A 20,483-nucleotide genomic window follows, 5' to 3' on the forward strand; every position below is an offset into this window, starting at 1 on the left:
AGTTTAAATAGTCAAATTTAGCTAGGTCTTCCTTCTCTTCCTGCAATCATTGGATTTAGTAATAGTAAATATCAGGGCACCTCATTGAGTTCAGTAGGCTATTTAAGGACTGAAATCTGAAGAGTGATTAAATATGGATGAATAAAACCCTTCAAAATGAAATATACAACTGGTATATGAAAATGATACATTAGTATTTGAGATAGATTATTCTGTTCCAGTTAGTATGCAGAACAATCCAATTCAGCTTGATTTGAGCTAATAAAGTAGGCTTTTTAAGTTTCTCCTAGACTCAAGGAACCATCAATGTCTATTGTTGTTCTTGCTGCTTCTAAGGCAAACTTTCAAAGGGAAAGAAAAAGCATCAAAATGTTTTCTTTTAAATAATCCCTTATTTAAAATGTGGCTGCTACTCAGTTTTGTGAACATGTTCTGGTGAGACCATCTGACAATGTATATATTCCTTGATTTATTTTAATGATTATATTTAATAATAAATATCATTAAATAATAACATGTTTAATAATAATAAGACTATAAAATAAATCAGATTTTTTATGTAAAATGGACATTTTCCAACAATTAAAATAAAGAAAGCATAAAATAAATACAGTTGCATGGCATTTTTTTATTTTTACAAAATCAGATTTGGAAATGTCCTCTTACACTTTGGGCATTCAAAAGTATATGTGGACTATTTGAAGGTATTATGGAAACACAGGCTTTCTCATTGGCTAGAATTTAGATCAGTAATGGATTAGCAAGCACTTTTGGAAGTGGTTAAAGGGGTTTTTAAAAGAAAAAGAAAAAAGCTATGAAATTTACTGAAAATTAATTGAAAGGAAACACCTGTTCAGTGGCTTTTTTGCAAGAGTATTTGTTCACATTTTACCTATAATGAATATATTCTTGGGAAATCCTCAGGCACCTTCTATAAATAATTATGAGGCATGCCAGCAGCTGAGTTCATAATTTTGTAGAGTATATAAATTTATACTCAAATGTCATCAGAAGAGTTTCTCTGAAAGAGAATCCAGAATTTTCTCTTGTAGAGAAACCACACAAGAAGACCTGCAAAAACCATTTGCTTTCCCATGTCCTGGGGGTTTTATCCAGGGATATATTCATTTTAATTTCTTCTCTTTCATATAAAAAAAGGACCACAGTGCTCATTCATCCACATTATCAAGACAGACTCTTTGGATATTCTGTTTAAAATGAGAGATCAACTTTAGTTCATTTAGTATATAAGGATCTTTTTTTTAAATTGAGGTACTTTTCATTTTTCATTTTGAAAATATCATTCAGACTAATGTCTGGAAAAAAGCTTTGCTTTTGGAGAACTCTGTTTCCCAAAGCCCTGGTGTGTTAAACAGGCTTCCCTCATCTCAAACATTTTCCAAGGCCATCTACTAAACACAGCAGGGATAGCGAGAAGATTACAGACAAGAGTAATTACTAAACAAGATTTCCAGATACTATCCAATCTAGAGAACTTTAAGCCAAAAAGGCTCAGCACACATAAATAAAAATCTCTTGACTCAGTTTGAAATACCCAAATTTGCTTGAGAGTGTAACTTATTTCTGCTTGTTAAGGCAAAGGACACATTCTGTTTCTTTTTTTTAAAGCTGGCTTTCAAAATCTTTGACATATTTAGAAAGTGATGGGGCATTTATAGCCAAAAAATTAAGAAGACGTATTCCATTTTAAACAGAGAACAATAGCTATCCCAAAGTAGACAACAGTTGTCTGTTCAAAAATACATTTACTATTTTGGGGAAGAGAAATTCAAGCAATGTTTATTTCAGAAAATTGATAACTATCAAGTTGCACGTTTCACAATCTCTAGACCTCTGTTTAATGTGTTACATATACTGAGAATTACTTTCCTGAAAATATCCAGTAACTTAATTAAATGTAGCACTATTATTTCTTTCAAATCATGGTTTCTCCACCAGTCTTCATTTATGTTTATTGCATTATAATTTCAGATAACATCTATCCTGTCTGACCAATTTTTCATAGAAATGATATTCCCACCAGGCAAACTTGGGATTACAATACTTATAAACTTTTCTTTTATAAATGGTAACTGGTGATTACTTCTTTTAAAAGATCACAAACATCACTAGCAATCCCTCCCCGCATTTTCTTTGTTAGTAATAAACCATGTCGAAAAAAAGTTATCCTTTTTCCCAAGGAACAGTTTGCCCTTTCTATGTTTTTCCTATCATACAACTAATAACTAAAAAGGAATCTCTTTACAGCTTCTATCTACCTGATTAAACTGTATCAAATATTACAATGCTCATTGGAAGTGCTGGAGATTCTAATAATAATTTCTCTTTCAGACTTTTGAATGAGCACCATTCAAAATGTAGACTATCCTTCCACATACCTTGGGAGTGAATCCAATGAATTTAGTGGCAGTGCAGGAATACATTGCATATAGATAAATTTAAATTATTCAGAGAGAAAGAAGCTTCTGTAAAAACCGGAGCTAGAAGTTTATGCACACGTGACTTTCATTGAAACACACACACCCGTCCGCTCGTCCATCCGTCCCCCGCCCCTCCATATGATTGTAAACGAATTCCCTTCGGCTATAATGGATCTAACTTTCAAGGAAGTATATTTGGGCTTCAGTTGCAATCCGAAGTAGCCAAATAAAGCCTAAATTGGATTAAGAGGATGAAGGACCGTAGACCCATGAAAAAGTTTCTCCCCTGGCAGAGCTACCGACTGTGACACACTCGCGCCTCGGCAGAGATTTCTTCCCCAGAAAAAATAGCCTAAGATTTCAACCTATTCGCGCAGCTCCTAAAGGATTCGCATCCTTTCGCTTACTCCGACATTGACACGCTTGGATTAATGGAGAGGACGAATTTCAAGGCGGAGATCCAGGCAGTTTTACATCGAAGCCGGCGATCTGCTAGTTTCCGTTTTTTCTTATTCTAAATTAAATGCCTTCTCTGAGGATCGAGTCAGTTCTTGACGTTTGTAGTTGTTCCTTCACAGATTAAATTACTCCTACGCACAACATGATTTGCTTTTTTCAAAATACTAATAATAATCGGGAAACAGAATTCCAAAAATAATTCAACCCACCCACCCCGCCCCATATTGGAAAAAAAAAGCGAGGGGAATAGTTCAGAAACAAATCTTTGTAACATCTCCTTTCGGTTGTGAATGAGACTTCAAAGTTCAGTGAGTTTAGGAAAAGAGGGGAGGTTTAGGGTGGTTGAAAGCTCTATTATATGTATCTAAAATATATATTTTTAGAAGGTTGGATTCGATCTTTCTGTATTTCTCATACTGCCCAGAATTCTGCAAGTTTGAAAAGTTTCTTAAAGAAGAAAGCAAGTGCAGTGATGAGAAAAGAGTCAAGGGAAAACTGCCTTCTAGAGAGAGGAAACAGATCAGCAGATGCAACAAAAGATCCCAGAAGTTGAAGCTGGAGGACTCAAATTGGAAAGGAAAGTTCCAAGCCAGGTTTATCTCCTTATCAGTTAATAAAGCATTTTGATATCTTTTCCTGAGATCTGGGCACAGAAGAAGAAAGAAGGCTAGTTTAAGAAAATTTAGGGAGGGAGGAGAAGGGAGAGGCAGATGTTGAATTTTGGTTGGGTAAGATTGGCTCACCTTCATTGAAAATACTTCCTTTGAGCCCAGCTTGACTCCTGGTGACTTCATGGACAATCCACACACTTTTGTTTTTCAGAAGTGGATTGCGTCTTTCAAGGCTGCCCCCCATCCCCCACCTTACAAGGCTAACCTATGACTGGTATTCTCCAGAAATCACCCATCCAAGTACCAACCAGGCTTGACCCTGTTTAGCTTCTAAGACAAGGTTAGTCAGAGAGGACAAAAACTCTACTTTGAAAAACAAAGAGAAAAGGACAAAAAAACCTTATCTGAAAGATAAATTTATAAACCAAGCCCTTCAGCAATTAAATAACTTTAACCCACAAACCCATGAGTCTAAATGTTGAGGGCTAATCCTTTTTATCAAGGAGCCCTAGTTGCATTGGTTTAGCTGTGAATAATAACTGCAGAAAAGTTGAGTGAATGGGAGCTTTCATTTAGTCAGAATTTTATTGCACATGCAATAAGAAAGAATACTAGGAGAATAATGGACATAGTTTCAGAAAGGAAGCAACTATATTCCCTAAACTAATATTGATTGCAACATCATTGTAATCTTTGGTCTAATTTAATGATTAACTATGTAGAAGTCATAAATTTCTACTTCACACAAGCACACTGTAAGTGTATCTGTAATTATAATTGATTCCAATAAAAAGTTCAGGTGCGTCCTGATTAATCTATTAGTACTACAAGGCAGAATGCAACATAATCAACTCCATAGAATTCAAGAGGTAACCTCTGAATTTTGTGATGAGACTTTCTTCCAAGTAAGTTTTGGGATGCAATATACTTTTTGTACTTCTTTGTTGTCGTTCTGATTTATTTGGATAATGGGTACAACAATTCCCCTTTAAGTCACTGCACAATATCTTAACCCACGATCTTGTGCTTATCTTCTACTTATGAATGAATTTATGTATATGACCATTCTGCAAAGGAACATAATGACATCCATCTCCATTAAGAACCCAGGAAAAACACTTACTGCATAATTCTTCACATATTTATTTGGGAATAAACCCTACTAAAGAAAAGACATTTCTGAGATTTCTTACTATGTGTCCAAGATTATGCTATCAGATCAGTAGCCTTAACTGATAGAAGCAAAGAAGAGGAAGAAAACATTACAAAAACTTTCTAACATATAGAGAACCCATTTCCAGACCTTACTGTATTTAAAACTTTCTTAGACTAGGCGCTGGTGTAACAAATCTGGATGTGCAGTGATTGGCCACACCAGCATGTCCTCACCAAAGGATGCTTGCATGGAGAGGCAGGTAATATACACACTGATATCTGAAGTATTGCTCCAGTACCCTGTGACACGGTGGAGGAGAGGCAAAGGGGCAGATTGAGTCCTCTATTCACACTGTGCAATATTTGAAGACATAAGGACCATCTGTTATGGGATGAAATGGAAAATCAGATTTTAAAAGTAAGGAACTATGATTTCAGGGGGTCAGGAGGTAGAAAGAAAAATGATGAGTTCCAGTGAATGGATTTATCAAACTATTTTTTTTATGTGGCATGTGCGTAGGAAAGGGGGCAAGGGAAGGAGAAGAAGAAATAAGCTTTAGCCCCCCAGAAAGAATGTGTGAACTTTTCATTTTGCAGAGACTGCATTTTAGGCTTTTAAGAAGTGAACTCAGATTCAGGTAAGACTGATCTTATTTTCTTACTTGGAGATGTTCAGAAAGACTTAAATCTTTTCTTGAATGGAAAGCAACAGGCTTAAGAAAGTTATTGCTTAGTATGGACGTCCTAGAATCAACTCAGTATTTGCCTAATGTAGTTTTATAGGACATGAGTATAGGTGTATATTCTTCTATTCTTTAGTTTGAAGGAATATTTTAACTCCAGTTGTAACTAGAGGACTTATTGTCTAAGCCTCTAAGGCTATTTAAGGATGCAGGCCACAGGAAGCAGGTCTGTTACACATAGGAACATGGTATAGAGGCATTTAGAAGCTGGGCGTTACTCCAAATTGCAATAAACTGCTCTGATTTAACTGGGTTGTGGGTCGAGCTGTGTCAGATGTGGATGCATTAATTTATTAAAATTAATCTGTGCAAATGGGGAAATGTAAGGGCTTGCTGTTGTTATTCAAATGCCAGCTCTGCAATCTACAAGCTATTTACTCCAAACCCTACTCTTGCTAATTGGACTGTTCCGGAGTGAGTTGTTAATTGCGGCCAATATACATTCATAGATTTACAGCCACAATATGAAGCATGTAGTTTTGGAAATAAATCCCATTGATTTCCATACTATTTGCTCTGGGATACCCATACTTCTATCCTAGGAATCCTTAACAAGTTTTAAATAAATCTTCCAATGCATATTTCCTTGTAACTTATTTTCATAACTGGGGATCCTAGTTTTGCTCTATATCATCTGAAAAGGTTATTTGAGAACAAGTTCAGCAAGTTCAATTCTGGGTTATACAATCAAGTTTGATAAAGGGCAAGGCATCATATGAACAACTTTCTCTACAAATGTGATGTCCTTTTCTTTGCTGCAGCGTTTCCCTTCCTGTATCCGCTGTTCTCTTCCTCTAAAAGGAAAATACTGCCAAAATACTAGTGTGTTTCTGGCACCATTCTTGTCTTTTTGCTGGGCATAAATGTATCCCTTTCTTGGAAAATAGTGACCAGGTTAGGAGGCCATATAGCAGTAGTTTCCCCCTTGTTAAATAAAAATGCATTTCTATGCATACTTACTCAGAAGTAAATCAGATTGAAAAAATCACTCTCCCAAGTAAGCGGATATAATAGGATCATCACAACTTTCATGTGTTTTAACATTGAAGAACTCACATTCACTAACTGAAAAACATTTGTGTGCTTGTGTTTGTTGACTACAGAAAAGGAGAATAGTGCCTTCCTTACCTTCTAGAGTACCAGAAAGTTCCCCCCCACTACCTTTGTAATGGAATTATTTATTAGAAATGTGTAAGACTTATTGAAAGCTATTGAAAAATACAGTAAAAAAGAACAAAGATGCAGTTAATATTTCCATGCTAGATTAATGTTTGGCAACAACCATCTTTCTTTATATGTTTTACAGTTGTTTCTTTTTAAAAGCAAATTTTAGATTATTCTTGCATGATCCAATGGTCAGATAAAGTCCTGGGTTCAGATGTTCCTTAGGATAACTTGGAATACTTATAACAATATGAATTGACATTCTTGTTAGAAGAAATAATATTGGTAGAGAGGACATACATTGAATGGAAGTTGTGTGAGTAAACCCTGCTGAAGTTCTTAGAAACTTTACAAGATTTGGACACAGAAGTCCCAAACTCTGGTTCACCTCAGACTAGACTCTCAGGATCTTACAATTGCTTTTTGCTAGACTCTCAAACTCCATACAAACCAGATGTCATGTAATGGGATATAAATGTGAACAGAGTTATTTGTTTTGGTTTTGGCAAGAGTAAGCCAAGGTTTGTAAAATCAGGGCATATTGGTCTCCTTGGAAGATGCTAAGTAAAAAATTGGAATTAAGGAATAGTGTACTGGGTCATTTTTTTTTTGTAAGAAACAAATTCATATTATTTTACATGGAGGAAAATGTCTGCTCTAATTTTTTTCCTGCTTTCAGCAATTGATTTTTATTTAACTTATTTTCTAAAAACATATTTTTATCATGAAACATAATTCCAAAACACTCAGTTATTATTAAAGATGTTCCCATTCCAGTTGTTTCTCATACAAAATTCTACTAGTAGAGACTAGTTTAGAGAAGAATACTATTTTTCTTAAATCACATCAAAAACTCTTATTATCTGGGTTAAACCTGAATATTCTTAATTTCAACCATCCAAAAGAGTTTGAAACAGGCAGAAATTCTCTAAAACTAAAAATCTAACTTTATCAAGATCTTAGGTATTCACCTAAGTGATTGACCAGCTTGAAAGTTCATTTGATGGGGCTTACAATAAAAAAAGAAATCAACTCATAGTCTGAAATTGCAAATACCGTAGTTACCAATTGGGGATAGAACAGCACAAATTTGTCTTCAGAATACAGTTTTATATTGAGAATAACTATTACCCAGGATGAAAAGGCAAACTAGCTGTTGATGGATAGATGGATGGATATATATAGTTGAATACACAAACCATAGATATGGGAATAGGGTAAGGGTTTTGCTCATGTTTACTGTTTAAATCCTGGCTTAGGATGGTATGTAAGAGATAGCCAATAAAAAGTACTGTTTGAAAGAAGTGGATTTGAAGAGAATTATAGTTCTATAGGCAAGCACATATTTCTGGCTGCTGAAAACACAAGTATGTGTAACAGATAAAATTTCCCTAAATTGTATTGAATGCAGAAGAATTACAAATGTTTTTCCACCAAGGAAACAAGACTAATGTGAAATTTCCTAATGAAAATTTGGCCCCAACCTCAAATCTTGGATTTATACTGATCTGATTACCCTTTTGTGTCAGTTGTAAATAAAATGTTTTTATGGAATAAAGATGTAAAGAAGCTTACTCATATTTAAAAATAAAGCAAATAAAGCTTGAGTTTTTTAATCTAGCCCTATCCCTCCCCACTCGAGTTTTGATAAAGTTCATTTCTGTTCCAGTTGACAAAAGATTAAAATAAAACTCATAAAGCCCATTGGGGAATCTCTCCTGCACTGATCTCAGTCTACTTAAAGAATAGTAGGTTTTGCCATCTATCTTCTTTCCTGGTCGATTTTCTATTGGCAAATTTACAAAAGGTTGTGCTACTTCAGGACGGAGGAAAAGAAAAATGAGCTCCTTAAAAACAGCTAAGTCTATATACTTCAATCTTATCGAATTCACTTTTTAATGCTGAAAAATCCTGAACAAAGACTAAGCCACGAATAAGTCTTTTTGAAATGTGCAGTGGCTCAACACTGTCAGTAGAATTGGGAGAAAGGGACGTAGAGGGATGGGGGGAGAGGGCTGAGATCCAAAGTTCCGTAAGGTTACGGACGGGGAAGGGGGCGGAAGTTGGAAAGGCAGAGTACAAATATCCCGAAGCCCCCGAGAAGAGGCAAACTAAACACGTGGTTTTTTTTTTCCAACTTAGAGCGAATATTTCGGAACCCGTCCCTAATTAAATGCAAGCTCAAAACAATCCGGATGGAAACCGCCTGGTTATCACGGGTAGGACCAGAGCACCGATTGCCATCTTTGCGGGGAGGGAGAGGGAGGCTCGCGCAGGAAATGCTCCCGCTGAGTTGCGTCGCAGCACTAGGAACTCGTGGGATGCACGGCGCTAACAAAAGCCGCCCCCCACCCATCCGGGGAAGGGGACTGTTTTAAGGGAGCACTTCCGGTCTCTGATTGCCTGTCAAAGATTAAGCCACAATCAAGCGGCTGATTCTTCGCGCGCTTCCTGCCTGAATTGCTACATTCCCTAGGAACGCACCACGCCTCCAGAGGACAAGATGTTGCCAACGGGGATGCTAAGGGGCGTGCATAAGCGCACCAGCGTGCCTACCGTCCCTGTCCTAATGTTCCCTTGTATTCGTATTCATTTCATGCATTCATAATTATGTCTAGACTTATATCTGTTATCGAATTCATATTTGAGGAAAATAAATAAATAAAAATAAATTTAAAAAATTAACCTGCTGGTAAGAGACGGATGTGAAGGATCCTTTGAAAGGTTCTTTAGGCTGGGAAAGGGCAGAAATAAAGCATGGTGCCAGATGTCAACCAGCCCTTTTAATTCATTTTGAGATGCACGCACGTTTTGCAACAATATACTCCGTTGGTTGCATGAGTTAAACTGGAACAGACAGCAAAAAAATGGATTGGCATAGGGACCAGCATCCCCAACCTCCGCCCTGTAGAAAAGCTTAAAATGCTCAAGGCACAATCTTAGGAGGACCTTCTGCGTAGGACGTAGGCGCTGCTTCCCCTTTCTTTAAAGACACTTTAGCCAAAGAATTGTCCGTTCAGTTTTGCTGTCACTGAACAACCTCCCATCTTTTTCAGATGTGCAGAAATCCAATTCCAGACACTGTTACCCACTTCCATTTCAACACAGCCTGCTGATGGGATGTTGAGAATTACAGTGCAACTCACGTCTGGAGATCAGCGGGTTGGGGGAAGGTGCTGTATGTACAATGTGTCTCTCGTTTCAGTTGCTTAATCTGGTGGTTTATAAATTGCTAGGTTGACTCCTTTTTTAAGCCTACCCCACCCTGAGAGAATTAATGGATTGGAAGATCCTAATCAAGAGCCATGGGTTTCTGCACATACTTCAATAGAAGTTCTGTGACTTCATCTAGTGCAAATATGGAGGGGGACGGGGTGAGAGAAGTAAACATTCAATTACTTCAAGATTTGCTGTACAGTTTCCAGGGAACAATAAACCAATTCTAGTTGCTCTCCCTTTTGGTTCTCAGGAGTTCTAAAGATTTTAGAGCTTATTACAAGCTCCCTTTCTTTATATTTAGACATTGTAAGAATTACCCTACCCAAGCAGAAAACTACATACATTTAAAAAAGCTTGAGATGAATAAACTGGTGTAAATCAGGTAGTTTTATGTTCTTGTATGTTAAAAATGAATTCCCAACAACGTGAAACTACCTAATTCACAGAGCAGTTGTGGTTCATTCCTGTGCCAAAATGTTACGGTGCTTCCTGCATGTGCCCGCCCAGAAAGGCCATTTTGCTTGGTCTCAAATGTGCTCCTTTGCACATGCACTCTTATTGTCTCTCTTGCTCTAATTCCATAATAGAAAACTGTTACTAGGAAATAGCTCAAAAAGAACCTGTCAAGGCCCAAATTTAAACCATATACATGTACAAGTCACCTACCTTTCCCCCAAACCACTATTGAAATTGTTTCCTTCAGTAGGACAAATGCAGTAGGGTAGACACTAAAAATGCTGCTGACTTTGAAAAACAATGCATTATTTCTGATTTTAGGAGGAGGGGGTAATGGCTTTGGCAAAATTTAGTAGAAAATGTATAGTTCTTTTCCTGAAAGACTGAATACCTTAATGGTAAAATGAATGTTCAGATTTGAGAGATTAAAAGCGAGCAATAATTAGGAATAAAAACCATGCTTCTACAGCACACAAATTGCAAAAACCTAAACGAGATGATGTAAAAAGATGATAATCACATTTCTTGAATAGCACCACAAATCTACCACAATAAGGACACAGTCTTGTGGGAGATTCTATGCAAATCACAATGAAACTAGCAGTTTCCTATTAAGATGTGTGTCTGTGTATACACATATGTGTATAAGGGGTTTAATCCTAGGTATGTACAAAAGTGCAGCTGTCTTCAACCATCATTAAAAGACCCGAGGTGGCACAGTGGTTAGGGTCCAGTACTGCAGGCCACTTCAGCTGACTGTTATCTGCAGTTCAGCGGTTCTAATCTCACCGGCTCAAGGTTGACTCAGTCTTCCATCCTTCCGAGGTGGGTGAAATGAGGACTCAGACTGTGGGGGCGATATGCTGACTCTGTAAACCGCTTAGAGAGGGCTGAAAGCCCAATGAAGCGGTATATAAGTCTAACTGCTATTGCTATTGCTATTATGCACTGCATAATGTTTAAAAAAAATTAAGTCAGCAATGATCTCCAAAGAAACAGGTTCTTTCACTTGAATTGTAAAAAAAAATGCTGTTAAGAAGTACTTAAAATTCTGATATAGTAATAAGGGAAATATACAAGATTAGATCCAAATTAATCTAGTTTAGTTTAGTTTAGTTTATTGCCATTGCACCTCGTATAACAAAATTAAATGCCATCCTCAGTGTACATTATAACTATAAAAATAAAACACAAACACATATCATAGTCATACTGAGGGAAGACGTTTTGGAATCAATAAAACATGAACTAGTAATCTGTCCATGAGTTATTCTAACTGATTATTTAAGTCTGGCTTGAGTGCTTCCCACATCAAAGTTTGTGCATGAATGCAAGTAGTCCTCGATTTAATAACAGTTCATTTAGTGACCACTTAAAGTTACAACAGCACTAAAAGTTACTTATGACCTTTTTCACACATACAAGTGTTGCAGCATCTATTTGGTCATGTGATCAAAATTTGGTTGCTTAGCAATTGGTTCATATTTAAGATGGATGCAATGTCCAGGGTTCATGTAATCAGCTTTTGTGACCTGAAAAGCAAAGTCAACGGGGAAGCTAGATTCACTTAACAACATTACTAACTTAATTATTGCAATGATTCACTTAACAACTGTGACAAGAAAGCAGCTGTTTTCACTTAGCAACATAAATTTTGGGCTTAATTGTGGTTGTAGGTTAAGAACTACCTGTATAGTGCAAGAATGGTCTGCATTAGGAAACTGATTCCACTGAATTAATTCCAGGCTGGGGAAAGAGAAAAAAACAGAACAGAAATGGCAGAGTCAGGCAAGATGGTGGCATTTAAACTTTCCTCAAAATAAAGCTGTTATTTCCTCATCAAGTAGGTTGCTAGGTAGAGGCTTTAAGTACTTCCGGTTATAACAACTACTGCTTGATTTTACTCTTAGTAAATCATATATTGACTACGTTTTAAGCAATAAGTTTAAGCTAAGCTATAAATCATGATTTATGATCCATAGCAGCTAGATTCACAGGCTAATGAGTAATGCCTGAACCTAGTCTGTGTCCCTGTTTGCCCATCGTATTAGGCCAAAACATCACAGTTTCGTCAATAGATTATATCCCCCAAACAGATCAAAGTTTATCTGAACTTGTTTATATATTACAATATGCTAAAATCATACTAACCAGACACACTTGAAGCTGTTCAGAACAGAAACCACATTTTAGTTGTGTGTAGAGCACAACTAACTGATATTTTTGGTTAATGGTTCTACCCTAATTATGAAAATTCAAGAAATAATTTAATTGACCCAACTTTTATTTAAGTTAACCAGGGGATAAGTATTTCATGTGAAAATTGTCGATGGCTGATTGAAATCTCACTCAGTGAAATGTTTCCTCATGCAAACTATGTTAAATTTATCTCATGAACTCTTACAGCTCCTATTCATTTTAACAGGGCTGTGTATATGCAGAAAAACATATGTGTGAATATTTCTCCGATTCTGCATAATGTCTTAGGACCGTGGAATTTCTTGCTCATCAGACTTACAAAAAATGCTTCTGGATTTCTCTCTGTCTGATAATTTTCTGAATAGGTCGTGTACTTATATGGTTCTAATTTAATGTAAAATTATCCAAGGAGAGATATGTTCCGAGTTAATCTCAAGATCTACAATATTACTTTGAGAATAATAACCCAGATTGTTTATGTCTCTATGTTATGCATGCAATTAGTAGTTAATCAAAACAATCAACAGTTAACTTCACATATTAGCATTTCTGTTACATATTCATCAGATTTGAAAGAATCTATACTGAATTGTGCATTGTGCATTTATTTGGGGCTACTAAATTGGATGTCTTAGATGTCAAATAAGAATTAGAGTTCAATGTGTCTCTTTGCTGCCATCTAGTAGACACCTAGATTTTTGCATCCCAAACTTAGTTGTCTTAATTTATTGTGGTCATAAATTGTGTGATCAATATAATGTCTAATATTAAAGCAGGAAAACATTAGAAAATTAAGTTTTTACCTTGTAACATAATTCTCATTTAATTTTTTTTTACAGTAGACAATATATATAGCAAAATTAATTGTCAGAGTCAAAAGAGTAAGCAAAAGAAAATAATTCAGTTCAGCCAAAGAAGGATGTTAAAACAATTCTATGTAAAATTACTTTTTTGAACTTTTAAAATAAATATCACACTGGATTACAGTATAACAATATGTGAAAGATAAGTCCTGTGCAAATGTAATCTTATAAAATAATGATCCTTATCTGCATAAATGCTAACTTTTGGAAGTAAACTTATATGACCTGCTATATATACATAGAAATTATTTTAATTAAACATATATAGTGTTTTAGAACAATTTAAGAAAATAAACTGGTGGGGGAAAAGAATACACACACACACACGTGTGTGTGTGTGTGTGTGTGTGTTTTGATGGGACAGAAAAGATAGCCTTTTCTGTCACTGTACCTGCTCCATGGAACATCTTCCCTAGAGCTCAAATTGGCCCCAATCTTGTTGACCTTCGCCAAGACTCCAAAGACTTATAGGCTATGGGGTGGAATGTCTATTAGAGCCTACTGATTTTTTTATTGAAACATTTGTATTCTAATGATGGGGTTGTTTTTTTTTTTTTTTGAGAAACTATGTCAACTTATAATTGTCTACTAATTTGTTTTTTTTGTTTTTAGTTTGTTGTTGGCCACTCATGGTCACTGTCTGAGATGGTGGCCACAAAAACTGAATACCATATTTTTTTGAAGAGGGTGAAAATTTTGGTTCATCTTATATACCGAGTGTAGCAAGCCGCCACCCTTCAACCTCTGTGCATTGCATTTTAGATCTGTTCCAGTCTGCAGGGATTGCCACAGACCATCAGCCCCTCTGTGGCATGCATTTTTCGCCTCTGCACCTTGTGTTTTCAGCCTCTGTTCAAGGCTGTGGGGATTGCCAGAGCATTTCACCGCCAATCACTGCCTCTGTGCATCACGTTTTATACCTCCACATGCCCCATTTTTTACCTGTGCGCATTGCATTTTCGGGCAGCGATCGGCAGTCATGTGCTTTGGTGATACCTACAGCCTTGGACAGGTCTCAAACAGAGGCTCAAAACACAAGGTGCAGAAGCCAAAATGGCAACCTGGAGCAGCTGCCGCTTGCCTGACCAGTTCCGTGCTTTGCCTGTTGTACTCACTGGAGCTCTCTGAAATGATCAGCTGTGTTTTTTAAGCTGCGTATCAGCCCCAACAACCAGCAAACCTATTGCTAAAGTTCACCTTAGGGAACAGCTGACTGTGAGTGTTCTGGGAGGCCGATCCACCCGCCAATCAGCTGCTCATGCTGAAGTTGACTAGGCTGTTTGCTAAGGATGCTAGTCAGATGAATACCAATGGATGCTGGTGTGCAGAGGCAGAATTTTTTTTCTTATTTTCCTCCCCCAAAACTAAGATGCGTCTTATACTCCTGAGCGTCTTATACTCCAAAAAATATGGTAAATAAATCCACAATTGGAAACACATGTAAAGTACTGACTGAGCTGGGATGTGCAGACATTGATGCAAAATTTAAATAAAGAAGTAGAATTAATGATTTCCTACAATCTTTCCAATCTACTACCCTCCAAATGTTTGAGATTGTACCTCAAAGCCAGCCTTGGTTGGAAATCTTTAGTTTTAACTTGCATACTATTCCTGTTATTATTAAACTTTTGGGAATCAGAATAATTTTATTTGCCGCTGTTGAAGTATTTTGAATCTGCAGATCATCAGAAATCTACTGGTAGCTTTTGATACATTTAAGCAAAAATTCACATATGTGTTACTTTTCGCACCTATGAATACATTAGGAAACCAGACTTTCCATTAGCAAACCAATATTTTCTATTTCAATATATGATAAAATGTCTTTTGTGACACCATTTCCATCATAGTACAGGGAGTGGCATAAGCACAGGAGGTAACTTTTTTATTAGCATATTAGGACCAGATGATGATTATTATTTTTTGCTTTTGCCTTTATTATTGTGGTAAAAATACCAATTTACAAGCAAAAAGTAAGATTTAGCACTATCACAGTTCATAAACTTATGGGTGATGCTAATTGTCTGGACCAAATTCAATTGAATTCTCAACCAGAAAAGACTGATTCTGTTTTGTTTATCTTGATGAGTGATTTATCCTTGACGACAACTAGATGTAATGGATGCAGCCACATTAATTTTCTTCAGTGGCTTTTAATTACCGTAAATCACCCATGATGATTTCACTCACTTGGAAAAGTGAGTGAAACTCTTCTAGTTCTTTTTATTGGGTCATATATCTAGAAAGCAAGACCTGTTGTCCCATAAATTATATCTTGTCTTTTAATTTTATGTTCTTTAGTATCTACATAAATTTGTTGGGAAGTTTGTTCCACAATTTTGGAAGAAGATGCTACTAATTACAGGTAGTCCTCAATTTAAAACAATTAATTTAGTGACTGTTCAAAGTTACAACAGCACTGAAGAAGTGACTTAGGAATATTTTTCACACTTAAGAACACTGTGGCATCTCCATGGTCATGCGGTCAAAATGTAGATGCTTGGCAACTGAATTATATTTATGATAGTTGCAGTGTTCCAGGGTCATGTGATCACATTTTGCAAACTTCTGACAATCTTCTGGCAGTAGGGAAGCCAGATTCACTTAACAAATGTGTTTCTAACTTAATCACTGCAATGATTCACTTAACAATTATAGCAAGAAAGATAGTAAAATGGGTGAAAATTCCCAACAAATATCTCACTTAGCAACAGAAATGTTGGGTTCACTTGTGGTCATGTTGAGAACTAGCTATATGCTAGCCTAAGAAGTCATTGAAAGCCAACCATGAAAATTAGCTAATGGGATGGATAAAGATGAACAAGCTGACTATTTTTTCCTTCTGTCTAATCATGTCTGATTCCAAGAGGCTGACTAGACAAGTCCTTGCAGTTTTTATGTCAAAGTTTTTCAGAAGCGGTTTGCTAGATTCCTTAACCACTACTCCAAACTGACTCTAAGATGACTGAACCAAAAAGGAGATGGCATTGGTCACTAGAAAAATTAGGTTATTGATACAACTTTTCCTAGAAAAAGGGTGTTCTTTTATTTATGAAAGATCAGGTTGGTAGCCTGGGAAATGGCTATGATCCTGTTATGCTGGTTTTGAAGATTCAAGGGATTGTATAACTATATGCATTGTAAATTTGCAGAATTCCATTTAAGGCATAAACAGCAACCTTCCTTTAATCAGTTTGATTTAGAAATAGTGTATATATACTCAAAATGCACCACTTTTAGACATGCTTACTGTGTATCTTTGTACACTTCATGCTTTATTCAATACAAAATTTGACAGTTAGTCTGTAGACTGGCAAACATATTAAGAACATATTATACCAATACTGAAATATTTGTTCTGAGATGCAAATTGTTTCTCAGGCTTAGTTAAAACTATTCTTTAATAGATTCTAATCTATTTAACAAACCATCTATCTCGGGGCTGTCAAAATTCCTAGCTTGCGGGCCAGATGTGTCACGCACTGGCCACACCCATACCCAGTTTAGTAAAGAGAAAGAAGTCCCTATACGTCATGTGACAACGCCGTGACAACGTGAGTTTGACACCCCTGATCTATCTCATCATGAAGTTTGAAATGGGCTCCTTCAGATTATGACTTTTATTATTTTTTTAAAATCTTAACTGTATTTTTTAAAAGTCACCTTTTAAATTACTTGCAGCTGCTTTTAATGTTTTGGGGTAACTGTCTATATTTCAACATATTCATTATTATGTTAATTTTAGTTTATTCTTATTTATCAGAGACCATATTGCACTTTTTGTAATATAAATATTGATACATAGCACCAACCCCCCCAGTAAATAGATAATTTGCATTTACCTTTCCTCCAGAAAACCTGTCTGCTTATGCCTTCATAAATTTGCTTTTTATTCTATGACTGTCATAAAGTAAGATTAAGCTACAAAATATATCAGAACTATTCTATAAATGTTATTGATGACTGGCAATAGAAATCTGGGTCTCCTTGATTCATGATATAATATATTCGGAACTTGATGTAGAAAGTGCATCCACATTAATTCTGTTCAGTGGCTTTCAATATCTTGACTCATGGTGCCCCTCAAATTACTCATGGGCTTAGTGCTAGTCAGATATTTTAATTATTAAAGGCACTGATTGTTAGATGAGCAAACTAATAGCAGACAACTTGCAACTGTTCCCAAAACTAAAACTTCAGTCTTGTTCTCCTCATGGATAAATGTACTTTATTGTTGTTGTTAGTTGCGAAGTCATGTCTGATCCCATCGACAATGTTCATCCAGGCCTTCCTGTCCTCTACCATCCTCTGGATCCATTTAAGCTTATGCCTACTGCTTCGGTGACGCCATCCAGCCACCTCATTCTCTATCGTCCCCTTCTTCTTTTGCTCTCAATCTTTCCCAGCATTAAGCTCTTCTCCAGTGAGTCTTTCCTTCTCATTAGGTGGCCAAAGTATTTGAGTTTCATCTTCAGGATCTGGCCTTCTAAAGAGCAGTCATGGTTATTCTCCTCTTGGACTGACCAGTTTCATCACTTTGCAGGCCAAGGGACTCACAGTCTTCTCCAGCACCATAGTTCAAAGGCCTCAATTCTTTGGCACTCAATCTTTCTTATGATTCAACTTTCACAGCCATATATTGCAACTGGGAAAACCACAACCTTCACTATACGCACTTTTGTTGGCAGGGGGATGTCTCTGCTTTTTAGTATGTTGTTTAGATTTGCCATAGCTTTCTTCCCCAGGAGCAAGAGTCTTTTAATTCCTTGGCTGCAGTCCCCATCTGTGGTGGTCTTGGAGCCCAGGAAAATAACATCTCTCACAACCTCCATTTCTTCCCCATCTATTTGTCAGGAATTGAGAAGCCTGGATGCCATGATCTTAATTTTCTTAATGTTGAGTTTCAAGCTAGACTGCAGCAAATTAGGCATATTGTTAGACTACAATTGTTAGACTGCAGCAAATTAGGCATATTTGTTTAGCTAGCTACATTCACAAAAGTGTTGAAGGAGATTATCTCTAGTTTTTAAATCTTGTTTTAAAGCAAAGTTTAATTATTCCATTACTGAGGCCAAATGGAGGATACCTGGCATTTTAATTGTTTTAAAAGAAACACCCTGAACATCTACTCCATGTTGTTTACCAGATTACAACCAAAGTACATGCATTACTCAACCCTAATACTAAGGATGGTTGTTCTTGATTTGTGTAAAATTAATAGGTTACTAAGAGTTGTTTTCACTCTAGTTATCAATGATCTTAGCATAGATTTTGCTTCATTCACAGCTGCTCTACACTTTGTTGATATTTCAGCATATATTTAACATTATCAATCTCTCTTCCTTTGATGTTCAACTGATCAATTCAAACTGATAAATTATAAACCTGAAATTAATAAATATATAGATCTACAGATGTCTCCTAATTCTGGATAATTATCAAATATGCAAAATAATAACTTTTTAATAATGATTCAGAATGAGTATTGGCTACACCTTGCTTTACTGAGGGTACCAGTGAAAGTGTTTTTTGTGGAGGGAGAAGAGTTTTTAAAATAAACAATATAAATCTTGCAAAAGCCAAGGTTGCTTTTGCAAGACTCATTAACTGTTCTTAATATTTTGCACATCCTTCTTCATAGAAATCCAGCTATACAATGTCTTCAGGATTAAACAAATCACAATTTCGATAGGGTAACTTGACTTGGACAGGATAACCTGAATTGCCCCTTCTATGTTCATTAAACTTTGCAAAGGAGACAAAATTTGCTTCTATATATACACAGCCTTTGGTTGATTATCTTGAAGAAAGCATTACATAAATATTGCTTTAGCAAATGCTTCTTTTGTCTGCTGTTTTGGTTTTTCTTCTTAGGATTTAATTTCTACCCTCTGTTTATATTTGTTTCTTCTCTAATCGTGCTCTAACTGCTGTCATATAAAGCCTAATATTCAGATGTTCAGAATTGCAATAAATGTGTAACTCTGTGTTTCTCAGTCTTGGAACTTCCAGAATTTCCAGAATTCCCAGCCAGCATGCTGGGAATATATATATATATATATATACATACTAACATATATATATATATGTTTTCTGAGGTTTTCGCGGGTGTTAGTATGTAGGTCTCTAGTTGTTCGGGTTTTCTCCCGCGTAGAATTGGAGATGTCTTGGCGACGTTTCGACGAAGTCACATTCGTCATCTTCAGGCTGCTGCTGACTACTTCAGGTTTGGTGTTTCCAGGAGTACTGGACTACTCCTGGAAACACCAAACCTGAAGTAGTCAGCAGCAGCCTGAAGATGACGAATGTGACTTCATCGAAACGTCGCCAAGACATCTCCAATTCTACGCGGGAGAAAACCCGAACAACTAGAGACCTATATATATATATATATATATATATATATATATATATATATATATATATATGTGTGTGTGTGTGTGTGTGTGTGTGTGTGTGTGTGTGTGTGTGTGTGTGTTTTATTTGTGCTGATAAATAAATAAAGGGAGACTAGTATAGATCTATTTCAAGCTATTTAGCTCTCATCAGCTAGCCATACCCTTACTGGGATTTGAACCTGGGCTATATTACATACTAGGTAGACTCCTTAGCCATTAGGCCACAGGCTCTTATCCGTTATCAGCGAAGCCAGGGTGAAAAGTATCTATTAGATTTTACAACCCCTGGTAAGCTCCAATTATGGGAGGAAGCTAACTGCTTCCATCATCTGTCAATTGGCTCGTCACAAGAGTCCATCACGACAGAAACCCAATATTTTTACTGTTGCCTTTGTTATATTTGTGGGTTTTTTTTATTTGTGCTGATAAATAATATATATATACACACACAGACATATATATACATATACACACATACATGCACACATACATACATACATACATACATATATGTATTTAGTGTCACAACCCCTTGTATGCCCCAATATGGGAGAAAGCTTACTGCTTCCATTCTGTCTATCGGCTCGTCACAAGAGACCATCCAGACAGAAACCCAATATTTTTACTGTTGCCTTTGTTACATTTGTGTTGTATTTATTTTATTTATTTATTTATCAGCACAAATATATATATAAATCTATCATTGTTCTGATAGATACATACACAGATACACTGGCTGGGGAATTCTGAGAGTTGAAGTCTACATATCTTGAGG

This window comes from Thamnophis elegans, chromosome Z (assembly GCF_009769535.1).
Source record: "Thamnophis elegans isolate rThaEle1 chromosome Z, rThaEle1.pri, whole genome shotgun sequence".
NCBI classification, from domain to species: Eukaryota; Metazoa; Chordata; class Lepidosauria; order Squamata; family Colubridae; genus Thamnophis; species Thamnophis elegans.